The 14,438-nt window shown below is 44.8% G+C and overlaps 1 protein-coding gene across 1 annotated transcript in view; it reads right to left on the bottom strand.

Annotated features, from left to right (window-relative positions):
* Positions 1 to 10,788, bottom strand: part of LOC100122665 (5-hydroxytryptamine receptor 1) — a 128,018-nt gene extending 117,230 nt beyond the window's left edge. Inside the window, exon 1 of the mRNA XM_001606225.6 lies at positions 10,224 to 10,788. The gene's annotated coding sequence lies outside the window, so the exon portion shown is untranslated. The remainder of the gene's footprint in view (positions 1 to 10,223) is intronic.
* Positions 10,789 to 14,438: the final 3,650 nt, after the last annotated feature.

The raw sequence follows: 14,438 nt of genomic DNA on the forward strand, positions 1-14,438 counted from the left end.
GTAATTGTTTTTTAAACATTCCAAAGACGCACCATAAACCTATCCAGCCTCGCAACAACGTATATTATAGGTCCGAAAGCAAGAAAGCATAGGCAAGTGTGCTCACCAGTACACAGCGCAGCAGTGAAGTTTCGAGCTGAATGTCAGCTGTCTGTCATAGCCGAAGATTAATCACTCGAACTCCGGCGCACGGAATCGATCCGGCAAATATTCCATCAAGCGGCTTTGAGCGACGCGCGCCGAACTTCGCGCTATATCTATATACGTGTATTTCGCGCTGGCACTTTTTTCCCTCTCTACACCTTTTTTTTTCGTAGGTCCGCGTCGGTCGTTAATGAGAGCAGAAATGCGCCTGGGACGTTTTTCTACCACTTCCCTTTTTGCCGAGGTGTAGCGCTATCCCCTAGAGACGCCGTCATCGAGACGGGATTTTTAGACGGATAGTGTCGTCGTATTACGTGTATTTTCCCCTCGGAATATTTCGTGGTAAAGACGCCGGCGTTTTTATGGCGGAACGTGATCGAATGTATATCGACTTTTTTACGCGGAGTGTCTAGCAAAAAAAAAACGACCGCATTATTAAAGTCTTTCTAATTTTTCACTCCGCTTCCGTTTGATTTAGACGTGTGTGGGCCGACGCGAGTTGACCGGGAGCATCACATCACACATCAGCAACGGTTATGACTATTATTAAGCTGCGCGGGTTTTTAAATAGACGCGTCGCGCCTTTTTTTCTAAAGCGGCTCTGACGTGTGCCGTCGCAGAGGCTTCATTTATATACGTTCGAAGCTTATACACTGTAACGAGTCAAATCATTCCAAGCCGTTTGCGATGAAAAATTCAAGAGTATATTCCGCTTTGTGTAAAACGCGGATGATGACGACGGAGCTAAGGCGGCATAAAATAGTCATCGGTGCATTTTCGGCTGAAGCTTGCAGCGCGAGACCGCGACGGATGGAAACCGCGCGCTTGCACGAGTTATCAATAAAGCAGTGGCGAAAGTGCATTTAATGTATACCCAAAGCCGCGCGGCAACCGCGACTTTGACTATGTTAATTATAAAATCGCTTTGGTGCAAGCTTCGACTTTTAGAGGTAAATTGCATGCAAAGTCTTACGGGACACATATACGCATTGATATTCAAAATTATGCAGCTACATGTTGTTCGCGTATACGCATGTTAGTTTATATACACGAGGGCTCAAGGGCAAAACACGCGAGTTTCCATGCGTTTCTACCGCAGGTGTGACGCACGTGCGCCATAGGCGTTATTATTAAATTCCTTGTTAAATTAATAATCGCGAAATGTATAATTTAACGATATTACATGCTCTGCTAATTAAGCCTCTGTAGCGAGAATTAACGCGTCATGGTTATACTCATTAAAAAAAAATGAAATAGAATAGCCCACTTCAAAAGGGAAAAAAGAAAGAAAAGCGAGATTCCGTGCGCCGACAAATTTTTTTCATCCACCCGAGCCGCGCGAAAAAATCGGATTCATAAAGCCGCCTTCCTCGAATATACGATATCCCCCGTAATTTCAACAAATCTCTCTCTTCCGTTACTTACATCGTTCTCGGGTATTACAGGCACCGGCACATAATACGCGTCAGTTCGCTCCCGACGGCGCATATCACGCGAGAAAATCCTTTGTTCTCGCGTCGTCGTTTTTTTTCTAGCAAAAAATAAAAAAAAACAAGACCTATAGCGAGAGCCCGCCAAACAATGGGCGAATTTTTTTCGCGCGCGTTGGCGTCGTTATATTGACTGAGCTGCGCGTATTACGATACATCGTCAGGGCCAAGTATCGTCCTTTGTTTTGCCGAAAGAGGATTTACCGATTTGGGGCTGAAAGTTTTGTGCGAACTCGATTAATCCTTTAAACATACGCGTATAGATATATCGTTAGAAGTTTGATCATTTCGAGGAATCGATTCGATGGGGGATGATTTGCTAGATGGTAGTGTGGGATCGCGTCGTTGTTAAGTATTCACGGTTTCGGTATAAAATAGTTGACGCGATTATCGAACGTCAAAAAGTCACCGGCAGATCCCAACTTATTATTAGGAATAAAGTATAAGCTTCGAAACATGTGTATATGTAGGATAATAAGCGCTCGAGCATTAAATTATAATTATTATACGAAGCTTCGCCATTACCGATCGCATTATAAATTCAACGAAGCCTTTGTGTAACGCGATATGCAAATAAAATTACATTGGAAAACCTGTCGCAACTTTTCCACAATCGATCGATTTCCTCATCCACATACACCCGACGTCAATTAAACACGTAATAAATTCAAACCCACCGACCCTCGCCTAAATAATTCAGCAACCTCGTACCTCGAGAGAAGAAGAAAAAAAAATAAAGTACGTGCCACCACCGCAGATCAAACGCAATAAGAGCCGGCGCCGCGAGAAGGATGAAAATAGAGCTCGCTCCCGTAAAAAAACCCTCGTATATATATACAGATAAGCGCGATCGGACACGCCGAGATTTCCCACACCCCCTTGAAAAAAGAACCGAATCATGCATTTAAGGGCCGATAATCAAATAAAAGACCCTTCATGCCTACCGGCCTACCTATAGGTATATGTGTAGCAGATCGACCGGCCAGAAATTACAAATACTCCGCGCATGATTAATGCCCTCGCATTCGGCCTAATGGATCGGGGTGGTGGTCGCCGCGGAATTCGGTCGCGGCTATATCTATCTACGTGGCAAAGGGCTCCTTTGACTTTTTATGCGACAGGGGAGGCTTTCACGTAATTAACGATCACGCCATTCACTGATTATTTCATTTTCCGGCCGCGCGACATCACTTTCATCGCGACTGCACGTAGGAGGATATTTACGGAGGATTTCGTATCGACGGGATGCAATGACGGAGGCACACCACTTGTCGATTACTCATGTCCGATATGCTGGGGATTTATTTTTTTTAGAAGGAGAGAGAGAGCGAACTGCACGAGGCTATCGGGATTTCGGCTGAGTAATGGGGTTGGCGAACGTTTAAATAAGCGTTTGGAGGAACTAGCGTAAGCTATTACATGCGCTAATGTTTGTTTTTTTATGGTTGCTGGTATTTCAGACGCGCGTGTTATGTAAGAAACGTGTAGCTCTGAGTTGCTTGGGCTAAGCTTTAAATAAAAATGTTTCAACTGTTATTTTTATTGATTGACTAAAATACAATAATTGTTAAAAAATGATTGCATCGACTCTTATACTCGAATTCAGAAGTCGAGTCCAAAAAAATTACAGTATTACCTTCCAACTCACACTCCACACGCGCTCTCATTAATCCCCCCGCGATCCAGCCCTTCCAAACAGATCGTACCTCGACAACCCCATGTCAGTCACCTTATATCCACCCTTGAGCATAAATTCTTCAAAAAATACGCTCGTCCAACGACGCGGCGGCGATCACGGACTCGCGCGCGGCATAAATTTTTCACGACACATTTCCATATACCCATACGTCGAGCCTTAAATCATCCGTCAGCCCAAAGTCTCCGCTCTACATACCTCTTTCTCACTTTTTACTCGATACGTATACATCCGTTCCCCCCACCACCTCTCTCTAACCGCATAGTATACACCTTTTTTCTCCTAACGTATTTTTAGTCGCCGATGGAAATTCTATTTCTGGCGTCGACGAAGACTCGCGCCACTGACTTATATTCCATTCCTCTCTCGTGAAAAAGCCCTGCGTATACAAACACCCGCCAGGCCCTCCCCCTGCTCTGTTTTTTCCGCCGTCCTTCTACTATCGCGTTTCTTTTTGGAAAAGAAAGTAAGAGGGCGTGAGCTGCACGCGAGATTTTTCGGAGCGTAGCCGCACCACAGCCGTCGTTCCGGTCCGTTTGAGCGTTGCGCCCCTTTCCACCCCCCGAAACGCATCGATAAGCTTGTTGCTACAGTTGAAGCGTCGGACGTATGTGCGCCGATTTATCTTATTGAACGCTGCTGCTGCAGGATGAAATTGTTTCGGACGATTGAACTTTCGTTTTTTTTATGGTTCATTAGAGAAAGATGAGCGTTTATTTGAGAAGCACTTAAAATTGATGATTCCAGTCGATATGTATCATTTTAGTATGATTATTTAATTTGCATTTCACGCAGTCGTTCACTGACTCACGCGGAGGCTTTTATCCGGTATATTGGATAATCACAATATTTGAAGTTGAGCCTACGCGAAAACGGAGTCGGCGCGTGTCATGAAAAAAAAAAAAAAAAAAAACATGGATACGACGTTCGAAAAAAGTTAACATCCATGTATTCGTCTTCACCGAAGTAGAGAATGGCTGGAACTGGTCAGACGTGTCTCGTACAGAAGCGTATACTAATTTTCTCCTTTTTCACACTATAAGATTGCACGAAAAAAGAAAACAAAACACACTCGATTGAATCACTCCTTGCACACGCTTAATCAATGCTTTACGCCCGGATAATCGTATTCAGATTGTTGCCAAGATACATTAATTCTACAAGGCTCGCGTGCAATTTTTTTTTTTTGTTTCACTTTTACACACTTGTAAACCGCGTGTGCCAAACGAGCAAAGAGAATTTCAGTATCTAAAAGAACACCTCATTCGGAATATCCACTGATATATCCTCCTTTGAATCGCTACAACCGCGAAGCCCGAGCGACATGATTAATTCGTGGATTTGTCGGGGCTGGGATTCGCGCGTTTTCCCTTGTCGGAACTCTTTCTCTCTTTCTACCTTCTTTTTTTCACTTCCCAGTTTCATCCAGAGATTTGAACGGGAAAACTTTTGAAGTTACTGGGCGGACGCGAAGTCCATGTACTATCTCGTCACGAGCTGGGGGAGAATTTCCTTCTGTGTTGCGATAAAACGGCTTACCGCGCAGAGCCTTTTTGTCACAGTGCTGCGTGCGAGCGTATACCTACCGGCTGATTTATTCGATTCCAAAGAGTCGTGCGCTCATCTGCATTTTTATATAGAGAAGATCGTTACGAAGATCTGAGCAAGATTTTCCAATTGTTAAAAAGTTTTCAATGCGTATAAGCGGATAATATTAAATTCGTAATCAGGAGTAATATCCGTACGAAGTTTTACTATAAAATGCGGAAGTACAGATTGACGCGATAGTTTATACAGGGGTTAATGCTCTATATTAGCGAACTTTGGACGATACGTTCGAAAGTTTTGGATTTCAGTACTGTAGGAGAGCGACTAATGCGATAGACAGGTAATAGCGAGTGTAAAAAAGTACTTTAAGCTGTATCTACGAAAATTCACAAGCTCAGCAGAATTCATCATTGGATAAACTTAGTTTCGGAGAGCTTTTTCTCTTCGAATGAATGTGTCGAATTATCTTTATTTCGCGAAAATTCGCTTGAAACTCTTACTTAAGTACAGAGCGATGAAAATTCGAGAGCATACTTCGCCGTTTCTCTAAGCTGTATAATTGAGTAAATAGTCTATAATCTGCGAGCCAACTGAAAGATTTATTGCTTCGTTTTCGGAATAATGAAGTTCATTAAACTTCCGCAGAAGCTCGTATTTTAAACTCAACTCTTAATGTGGCTGCTCACCGGAGCAGTGACGCGCTCGGAGTTCGCGCCTCTAATAAAAAATGACTAAATTTATTTAAACTATAAAAAAATGAAATCAAGCTAAAATCGATTAGACTGAAAATAATAAAGGGATAAAAACGTATACAATTAAAACGCAAAGTAAAATAAAACTCGTAAGTATTTAATTAGAAAATGCAAAAACTATATTTTTACAAAAACTACAAGACGAAGCTCTCAGCTCCGTGTCGCGATTTAGACTGACCCCGTAGAGCACACAGGGCGACGCTCGCCCCCGCAACGTCCCCAAAACTCGAGTTCCCCTTCCCGGGTCTCGTCCGCCGGTTTGAATCGCCAGATGCCGATGCATTTAAATCTCGAAATTTTCCCTCCGCGAAAAGCTATACAAAAATCGGACCCGACTCCGCGTCCGGCGCTGAGTAAACACGGTGACGCGCGCGCTCTCGCCGCTCGGAACCTGACCCAGCGCCATGCGCAGCGCTGGGCCGTAAACGCCTTGCCACGAACAAAGACCCTCTCTTCCCGAACGCGCACGTGCTCCGCAGTCGTAGCCGTCTTCACATTTCGTCCCTGCTCTGTTCCCGCATTCACTCAGGCTTTCACTCGACCCAGGAAAAAACTCTTGAGAGAAAAACCTACGCCAGGAACAGAGCGCATACATAAAAAATATCTTAGCTTAAACGCGCGCCAACTCGTTGTCAACCATAAATCTAACAATAACTGAAACTCCTATCCGCACGCCCGCTCGACCGAAGCGCAGAGCAACGACTCCATGATTTCACTTCATGGCAGTCGATCCGGACAACATGCTCCCAACAAGCTTCGCTTGTTTTAGCCTAATCACGTCCGCGCAGAAAATCTCGGCTTTTCCTCGCCCCGCGGTCTCTCCAATTACCGGGTGTATCCACCCGAGGGAGAGAAAAATACTCAAGTATTCAAGTGGCTACACATACCACGAGGCCTACGCGACATTTTGCATGTCGCGCTGGAACAACTTGTCCGCCGATCTTTGCTCTCACTTCGATCCACACTCGTACGTCGGGAACGCTTAAACTCGATTATTTCGAAAGCGCGAAATGCTCGACTTTCTATGATAGCAGTCGACTGCGCTGAAGATGTTCTTTTACGGGAAGAAAAAAAGGATCCGACGCGTGTCGTAATAGTAGTAAAATGAAGCAGTTTTAAGCTTACAGCTTCGATCAGATCTGCAGTACCAGGCTAGTGACGCAAGGTGGCGCACAGGCCCTTTCTTGTTATCCTAATCTAAATCTGCACACGAGTGCAGATATAGTGGTGTGTCAACAATGCTATAACAGCTCTGTTAAGCCTGATACTCAGGCCGCTCATGCTACAACTGCCTAAGAAGTCATTATAATCATATGCAATTACATAACCTGGATTCCGAAGTAATTTCAGAATACGACTGAAGCATTCGCAGACAAAGAAGTAAACAGAGATTTAAAAAGCCAAGCAACTCTTCGTCGTTACTCATCGGCGAAGGAAAATTTCCGAAAAAGAATAAGCTATCGAAGAGCCGTTCGCCTCGACGACTAAATAATTCAAAGTGAAAAATCGATATCCCCTAACGAGACGAGAGAAGGGCGAAAAGGGTATATCCAGTTTCCCTTTGATGCATCTCGCGATTGAATTTCTGATTTTCCCAAGAGCTTTATATTCCTCCAGAGATAAAAAATATAATTACCGGAAACTAATCAGCCCGCAGTGCCTTATTCAAAAGTAAGCTCCGGAAAAGAACGACGAGAGCTTTTTTCAGTCCTTCTGTTGTTTGTTGCATTTAAAATAGAACCAAAGCATCTTTATGCGACAGCTGCCTAAAGTACACTCAAATAACGGCTCGAAAGTAACTGCGGTAAAAAAAGAAAACAAGAGAAGTCGTCGGCAAAGCTGTGCCTCGCGAACGCGACTCGAGTGCCGAGTGCCCTTTTTCTGCAGCTGCTGCATCTCACGACCTCAAGAATAACTAAAGTGAGAAAAGAAGCTGGATCTTTGAAATCGCGCTTCGTTTAAACAAAAAAGACATTTCGTTCAAGCACACGATTTCGAACTTTTTAAATTTCGTGAAAAAGCACGAGCGAGCTTTATAGAACGTGAATTATCAAAAGCGTCACGCTTGATGCTAAAAGTCCACCGAAATCTTCAATGAAGCTCGAAAGCTTTTCCTGGACGATTCCGAGGTGACTTTTTGAGAAAAGCTCGCTGAAGATCTCGGTCGCTTAACGAGAGTGCTCAAAAAGCAGCCGACGCGAAAATTCCTCGTCCTCGGGCGAAATGGAAGAAAAAGAAATTAAGTTAGGTAGCCGCCGCCGCTGCGAAAAACGCCCAGTAATATAACAGGAGGAGAAAGAGCAAGCGGCAGAGATAGAAGGGAGAGAGCTGCACTATATCCCCGAGTAGAGCGTGAGGCGCTAGCCCGTGAGCGATTCGATGCCGGATTAAGCCTGACGCCCCGAGAGCAATTAAACTTTTTTCTCCACACCAGCAGCGACATCATCCTCCCTTTCTCTTGCCTCTCGTGTGTATAAGCGAGTTACGCGTCGGCCAAGTGCCGGAGGGAGAACATTTTTTCCCTCACCCCCCCCCCTCTGTCTTAATGAACGCTAAGAAGATTCGCACACCTATATAATACCTTTTATCAAAAAGTGTCGATGGGAATTAATCCGTCTCTCTTCCGCCATATCATCATCGGCGAAAAAAGTGTCTCATCAGCTCGAAATTCGAGTGTGCCTCGCTTATCGAAGACAGCGGCTCGATAAGATACATAATTAAAGCGGCGATGATTGCGCGTCTACTGGAATTTTTCGATTGAGGACAAAACGCTGCTGGCGCACATGCGCGGGTGAAAAATAAACAAAGCACTTCAATCGCGGCTGTGAAAACAGAGGGACAGGAAAAAGAGAAGCCGAAGGAACGTGTGTCGCTCGTGTTTTAAGGTCAGCTACTGTAAGGTCTGTAAGATGTCGAAATTACGTTCCAGATGACGACGATGATTCTTCCGACGTGCGGGAAAAGTCGCGAAGCTTTTTTCCTTTCGTAATTTCGAATAAATATTTATAAGAAGAAGGAAATCAGAAAACGCGCCAAATTGAATAAACTTTGTAACTCGCGCCGAGAGCTTACACATGTATGGGATATTGGCTTCTATATGCATAATACATAATACGCGCAGCATTCGATATACGTTTCCGAAGGATTCATAAAATATACATCGAACAGCCTGGATTTACATAAAAACGTTTTGTATACCTGTAAACGATTTTTTTTTCTCTCCGAGAACTCAGTGGGCTCGCTCGCGCGAAATTCAAATTTCAAGAGGTCCCCGGGGAACTCCAAAGTTCGCTTCGATAACGCCCAAAAGTCGGCCGCCCACTCGAGACATTAATTAGAAAAGTGCTCTAGATATTATCGGCGTGAAACTTGCTACCGTCACCTTTCTGTATCTATAGAATTCAATTGTGATGATAATTTCATCATGTGTGCCAGTCGTCGAGCAGTGAAAGTCTAAAAATAACGCGATCGAGCAGCTCCCGTGTATGAAGAATACACACACCAAGCAATATATTCCATACACCGAGCTTTCGAATGGTCGATGCAACAAAGCGAGAAGAATTCGTGTGTACAGCGCTCGTACGATTTCCACCAGTTGTGTAAATAAACGCTACTGCTGCGCCCACATACTCATCGAAAAACACGATCCACACTCGGTTCTCGAGCGTTTGAAGTGTGCTCTTTTTTTTTTATTTACCCTTTGGCGATGAGGACACTTTTCGACTTTTGTTGGGGGGGGGGGGGGGGGACGTACCCAACCCCTTTTTTTAATGACGACGTGAGCCGATCTCTGACACTTCGAAGCGCGAACTGGTTTTAAAGCTGCTGTGCACTCGCCGATGAGCTTTGCGACTCGAAACGTAAACAATCGCGGCCGATTTATATTCATTCGCAAACAAGCGCTAATGATTTTGTGAATGAAAGCGTGAAACGTACGAACGTGTTTGCGTTTCAAAGGTGTAACTAAAATTTCTTCGCCCCCTCGCTGTGGTGATGAATTACGCAGTGGCTCGTAAAAGCTCAAAGCGAGCAGATAACGAATAAAATGTGTGGGATTATCGTTACGGGACTTTTACGGTCTTTCGTTTTAATTAAAAAACTCGGCGTCTCTCCAAAATATCGTATATCTTTGAATTTATGATATTTCCTTATGTGACTGGCCGACGAAGCAAAAAGCGCTACAGTGCACGTGTGATACTTTCGAGGAAAACTGGGAAATACCTGTTGCAATCAATATAACAGCGCGTTCGAGTCCTCGCGGGCGAATTGGCGAGTCAAGTCAATTTCGAGATAACGATCGTGTTTGCTCGATTTCGCGCAATCGAAGGATTGAAGAGCAAACACAGCCGCGTCACCCGCGCTTCGATTCGACAAAACGCAACAGAACAGCGGCATCATCGTCCCGCAAGCTCTCCGGAAGGGTAAAAAAGCGAAAAAATAAACTGCGCGCCTCCAACTAATCCCACAGTGCAGTCCATTACTCATCAGCCGAGGCAGCGAGCGACCCCATCGCGTTCTAATTTCCTTTCGGCAGAGTAACGACACCGTATACTTCTCTCGCTCGCTCACACCGACCGACAGACAGACACGTACCTCTTGTGGAGGCCCAGCGAGCGCAATCCATCGTCGGTGCGTCGCACCGTCCTTCCGCCGCCGGCTGCTGTTGCTGTTGCTGCACCAGTCAAGAGCACTATTTTTTTTTTTTTTTCAGCGTCAAACTCCGTCACACGAGGGACCGTACGTAGACACGTCTGAGAATAAATCCTCTTCCGCTCAAGGCGGACAGTCGGAAATCATGTCGATTCCCCGCGTCTCGGCAACGCACGTAGAATACCGCATTGCATTACAGCATCACTGTTCCACTTTTACTCGCCTCTTTCTCTCGATTGTGTGCGGAGTCTTCCTCTCTTTTGTACTATATACCCAAACGCACAAGATGAAAAGAAAGATCGAATAGCGACGGCTGTCCGACAGTTCGTGTGCACATACACTCACTTCTCCCGGGATAAACAAACGGAGAGAGAAAAGAGGGCTGTATCGCGCGGGCCGATCCGAGCCCGTCCGTTACTACTGGCGAACGCCGGTACTAGATGCGAGAGAGCGCGCGCGCGCGCGTGTATATACGACGGCGCAAGACTTGCGACTAGACTGTCGCGCGAGAACTTTGCCGTTGACCCGGAGAACACAGTGCGCGCGCGAGCGGCAGCAGGAGAGAGGAGGGCGCGCAAGCGCCTTGTCGGCTGCGCGCGCGCGAGCGAGCAAACGAGTGAGCCTATGTATGGACGAAGCGTGTGTATGGGTGTGCATGATGCGTGAGCGAGACTGTACGACACACTATGCCGCGACTGACCGATTCGCCAGCTCGCTTGCAGCGCGATGAATGTTAGATTAGCGTAATTGTGTCCGTGTGTATTGTGTGCAGGGGGGAGATGCGTGTATTAGAGGAAGAGAGAGAGAGAGAGAGAGAGAGAGAGAGAGAGAGAGAGAGAGAGAGAGAGAGAGAGAGAGAGAGAGAGAGGACGGATGGCTAACGACGCGGATTGTGTCGTATGCTGCGTTGGCGGCTGCCTGTTGGCGATGATGCGGTTGTTATATGGAAAAATGCATACGGTTTGAGTCTCTCTCTCTCTCTCTCTCTCTCTCTCTCTCTCTCTCTCTTTTTTTTTGGCATTCACTCATGCTTGGGTTCGTTAGGATTCAAATTTCCCGCGCATTTCTTTCCATAGAGGAATGTATTTGCACGAATTGTGGTATGCGAGGGGAGAAGCAGTTCAAAAGTCCGTCGGAGAATTTTCAATTAGTTATACACGTCGAAAAGTCCTTTGACAACATTTTCCGTTATGCCTCACTTTTCTATAGGACGCTCGCTTTGAAAATGTGTAGCGTATGATGAGTTCGGAGAATCGATTTTTCAGGAAGTGTTCAAACGAGGGAACGAAAAGACTGGATTCACGAGGATGGGATGTACAAAAGTTTTCTTGGTTTCGGTAAGTATCAAAGTTCTTGTAACAATCTCGACGAAGAGGAGAGTATGTGTTGGTGCCAGGAGTGAACAGGATTTTCGTCCGTCAAACGCTCCGAGTACATTGAAAGGTGTAGTGTTAAGAGTATTTATTTTTTTTCATGACTTTTGTGTTAAGCAATTAGATGAAGATTTTGAGAACTTGATTTCTGTGGAAATTTGGGTGAATTCTGCTACGAAGTAAACTCTACAACGTAACTTCATCCGGAACTTTATGACTGAACAACGAAACCATTCAAAATTCAGGTTTCCGGCTTACAACTTGCCCATTTTTTAAGACAAACTTAGCACAAAAATGTCTACCGATCCGAATCTTGAAACAAGTTTATCCCCGCAAGAACAAACGGATAATATACACCAGCGAGCAAAATGTTTCACATTCGCCGCGCAGAAATAAAAGCAAAAATAAGAGATTATGCATATCCGCCATATTTTCACCCGTAAATAGTAGAGACAACGGAGAAATTGGAAAAGAAAATCGAGAGACGTGTTCGGAAAATTCGAAGAATCTACTTCCGTGTTGTTTTCTCATTTGCCGTGCGTGGCGCAGTTTCGCATACGCAATTATTCGCTATTGCATTTCTCCTCCCGTTTTGCATCCAGCCACGTCTCCTATTTGCATCAGTATTCCGCGCAAATATTTACTCTCCGGCTTCTAGCGCGAAATATTATAATTTTTTATTTATTCGACACTGAGAAACCGAATCAACGTATAATACAAAAAAAAAATTACAGACCCGTAAAATCAATAATCCTTTGAGCAAAAACCGTGACATAATTATTGTTTCCGTCCCGACAGCGCGTCTTCTTTATAAAGTTGAAAAAAAAGTCCAAAACACAAGCTACCGACTACAAAGTCTCCTCATCAGAAATTCAATTATTACCCAACTTGCCGCGAGCGTTGGACAAAACTTTTCGCTTTTCTCTCTCTCTCTCTCTCTCTCTCTCTCTCTCTCTCTCTCTCTCCTCATTCCACTTTCATTTCCATTCTGTACTTCCGACACAACATTCTTTCCAATTTCGAAAAACCGGAGCACAGCCGCTTCCGCGCTGGACCGAAAAACTGTCTCTCTCTCTCTCTCTCTCTCTCTCTCTCTCTCTCTCTCTCTCTCTCTCTCTCTCTCTCTCTCTCTCTCTCGCTTCCCGAGAAATAAAAGACTAAAGCGCGCGAAGCTTTAAAAGCGTCCAAACGGTAAAAACTCTGTTCCCGTCCATAAAAGATAGGCTGCCAAAGCAATTCGCCAACGGAAATCGTCTTGGCATACAGTCTGACCACGGCCTCGAAATCCCGCCCCGGAGAAATTTCGGAAACCGACCTCGCACGCGCGGATTATCGCCAACGAATAATCGAATAGTCGCGCAAGGGCTCGGAGAATTTCGAATTGGAACTTTGTTTGCGCGTACTGAAATATTACGCATACGAATCGTATACGTATACGCATATAGCTGTTCGTCAATATCTCGCGCTTTTTACCGTTTCTCTTAGGCGCGGTATCGGAATAGGGAGAAAAAACACGATTACATCGAGAAAATTATTATCCGCTGTATACGTATCGCTTTTCCGAGTGAAAATTAAGTTCGTCCTCGAGAGCGAGTTCCGCGCTGAATTTTCATTAATCAGGAGCGCGCGCGCCTTCAAAACCCCGATCCAATTTGCGTCAGCCAGCTAATTTTCATCGAAGCTTTGAAAAATCATACGCATGCGTTGCAAAACAAACGCGACAACAGAGAGCGCGCGGAAAAATTGATTAAAATTTATTTACTTCCCTCGAGGGCTCAAAAATTAATCTACAGCGAAAAAGGAGCTCGAGGGACTCATCGACAAATAATAATTCCCGGGGACATTAATCCTCGCTAAAACTCACGTCTGATCGCAATTTGATTTCCGCACGCCTTATAAAGTATATAGGTAAACAGAACGATTATACAACTTCCGAAAAAAAGCAACGCCGGGAAAATTGCGATCGCGACAATGCACGCGCGAAACTGCCATAATAAAAAGCACACAAAGGCTGATGCAAGCTCGTAAACGCGAAATTCTATACACGCACGCGGGAAGCTTTTCGGGATAGGTATGTATAGCTGTCGCGTATATGGGAAATTCTACGGGAAAAATGCCATTTTCTGGTTGGAGAAACCGAAAAAAACAAATGTTGGGGCACACTCCCGCAACTTTTTTTTCTTATTGTACATGTTTAGAACTATGCAAAACCACGTTCCAACATCGAAAAAGTGCCTTGTCACACTGTTTTATAGGCCCTTCAAATTCGTCGAAAAATAGCCATTGTTCAAGGGCGTGCACCTAATGCATAAGGGCCCAAACAGAACGTGGTTTTGCATAGTTCTAAACATGTACAATAAGAAAAAAAAAGTTGCGGGAGTGTGCCCCAACATTTGCTTTTTTCGGTTTCTCCAAAAAGAAAATGGCATTTTTCCGTAGAATTCCTCATATAAGACCGCGCGCGGGTATATATACAGTGAAGGGGATTATATATTTCAGGTGAAATTTAATTTCGAACCTGCGAGCCTGACTGGCAGGAGCTTCGAATCGGATTCTGTACAGCGTAGCGCGCGGCGGTTCAAGAATTTCGGGCAGAGGATTTTCGTTGTTCACCTGTCCGAGAATTTCGCGAAAATATAGTATATCCGGCACTGCATATCTCCAGGTATAAAATTTGCCAGGAATTCGGCGGGTGTATTTTCCACCGCGGGAGATGTAACGAATCAAAAACGCGGCATGTATCATCCCTCCCGCTGGGATAAATTGAAAAACCGCAAATATAACA

This window comes from Nasonia vitripennis, chromosome 1 (genome assembly GCF_009193385.2).
Source record: "Nasonia vitripennis strain AsymCx chromosome 1, Nvit_psr_1.1, whole genome shotgun sequence".
In the NCBI taxonomy this organism is placed as follows: Eukaryota; Metazoa; Arthropoda; class Insecta; order Hymenoptera; family Pteromalidae; genus Nasonia; species Nasonia vitripennis.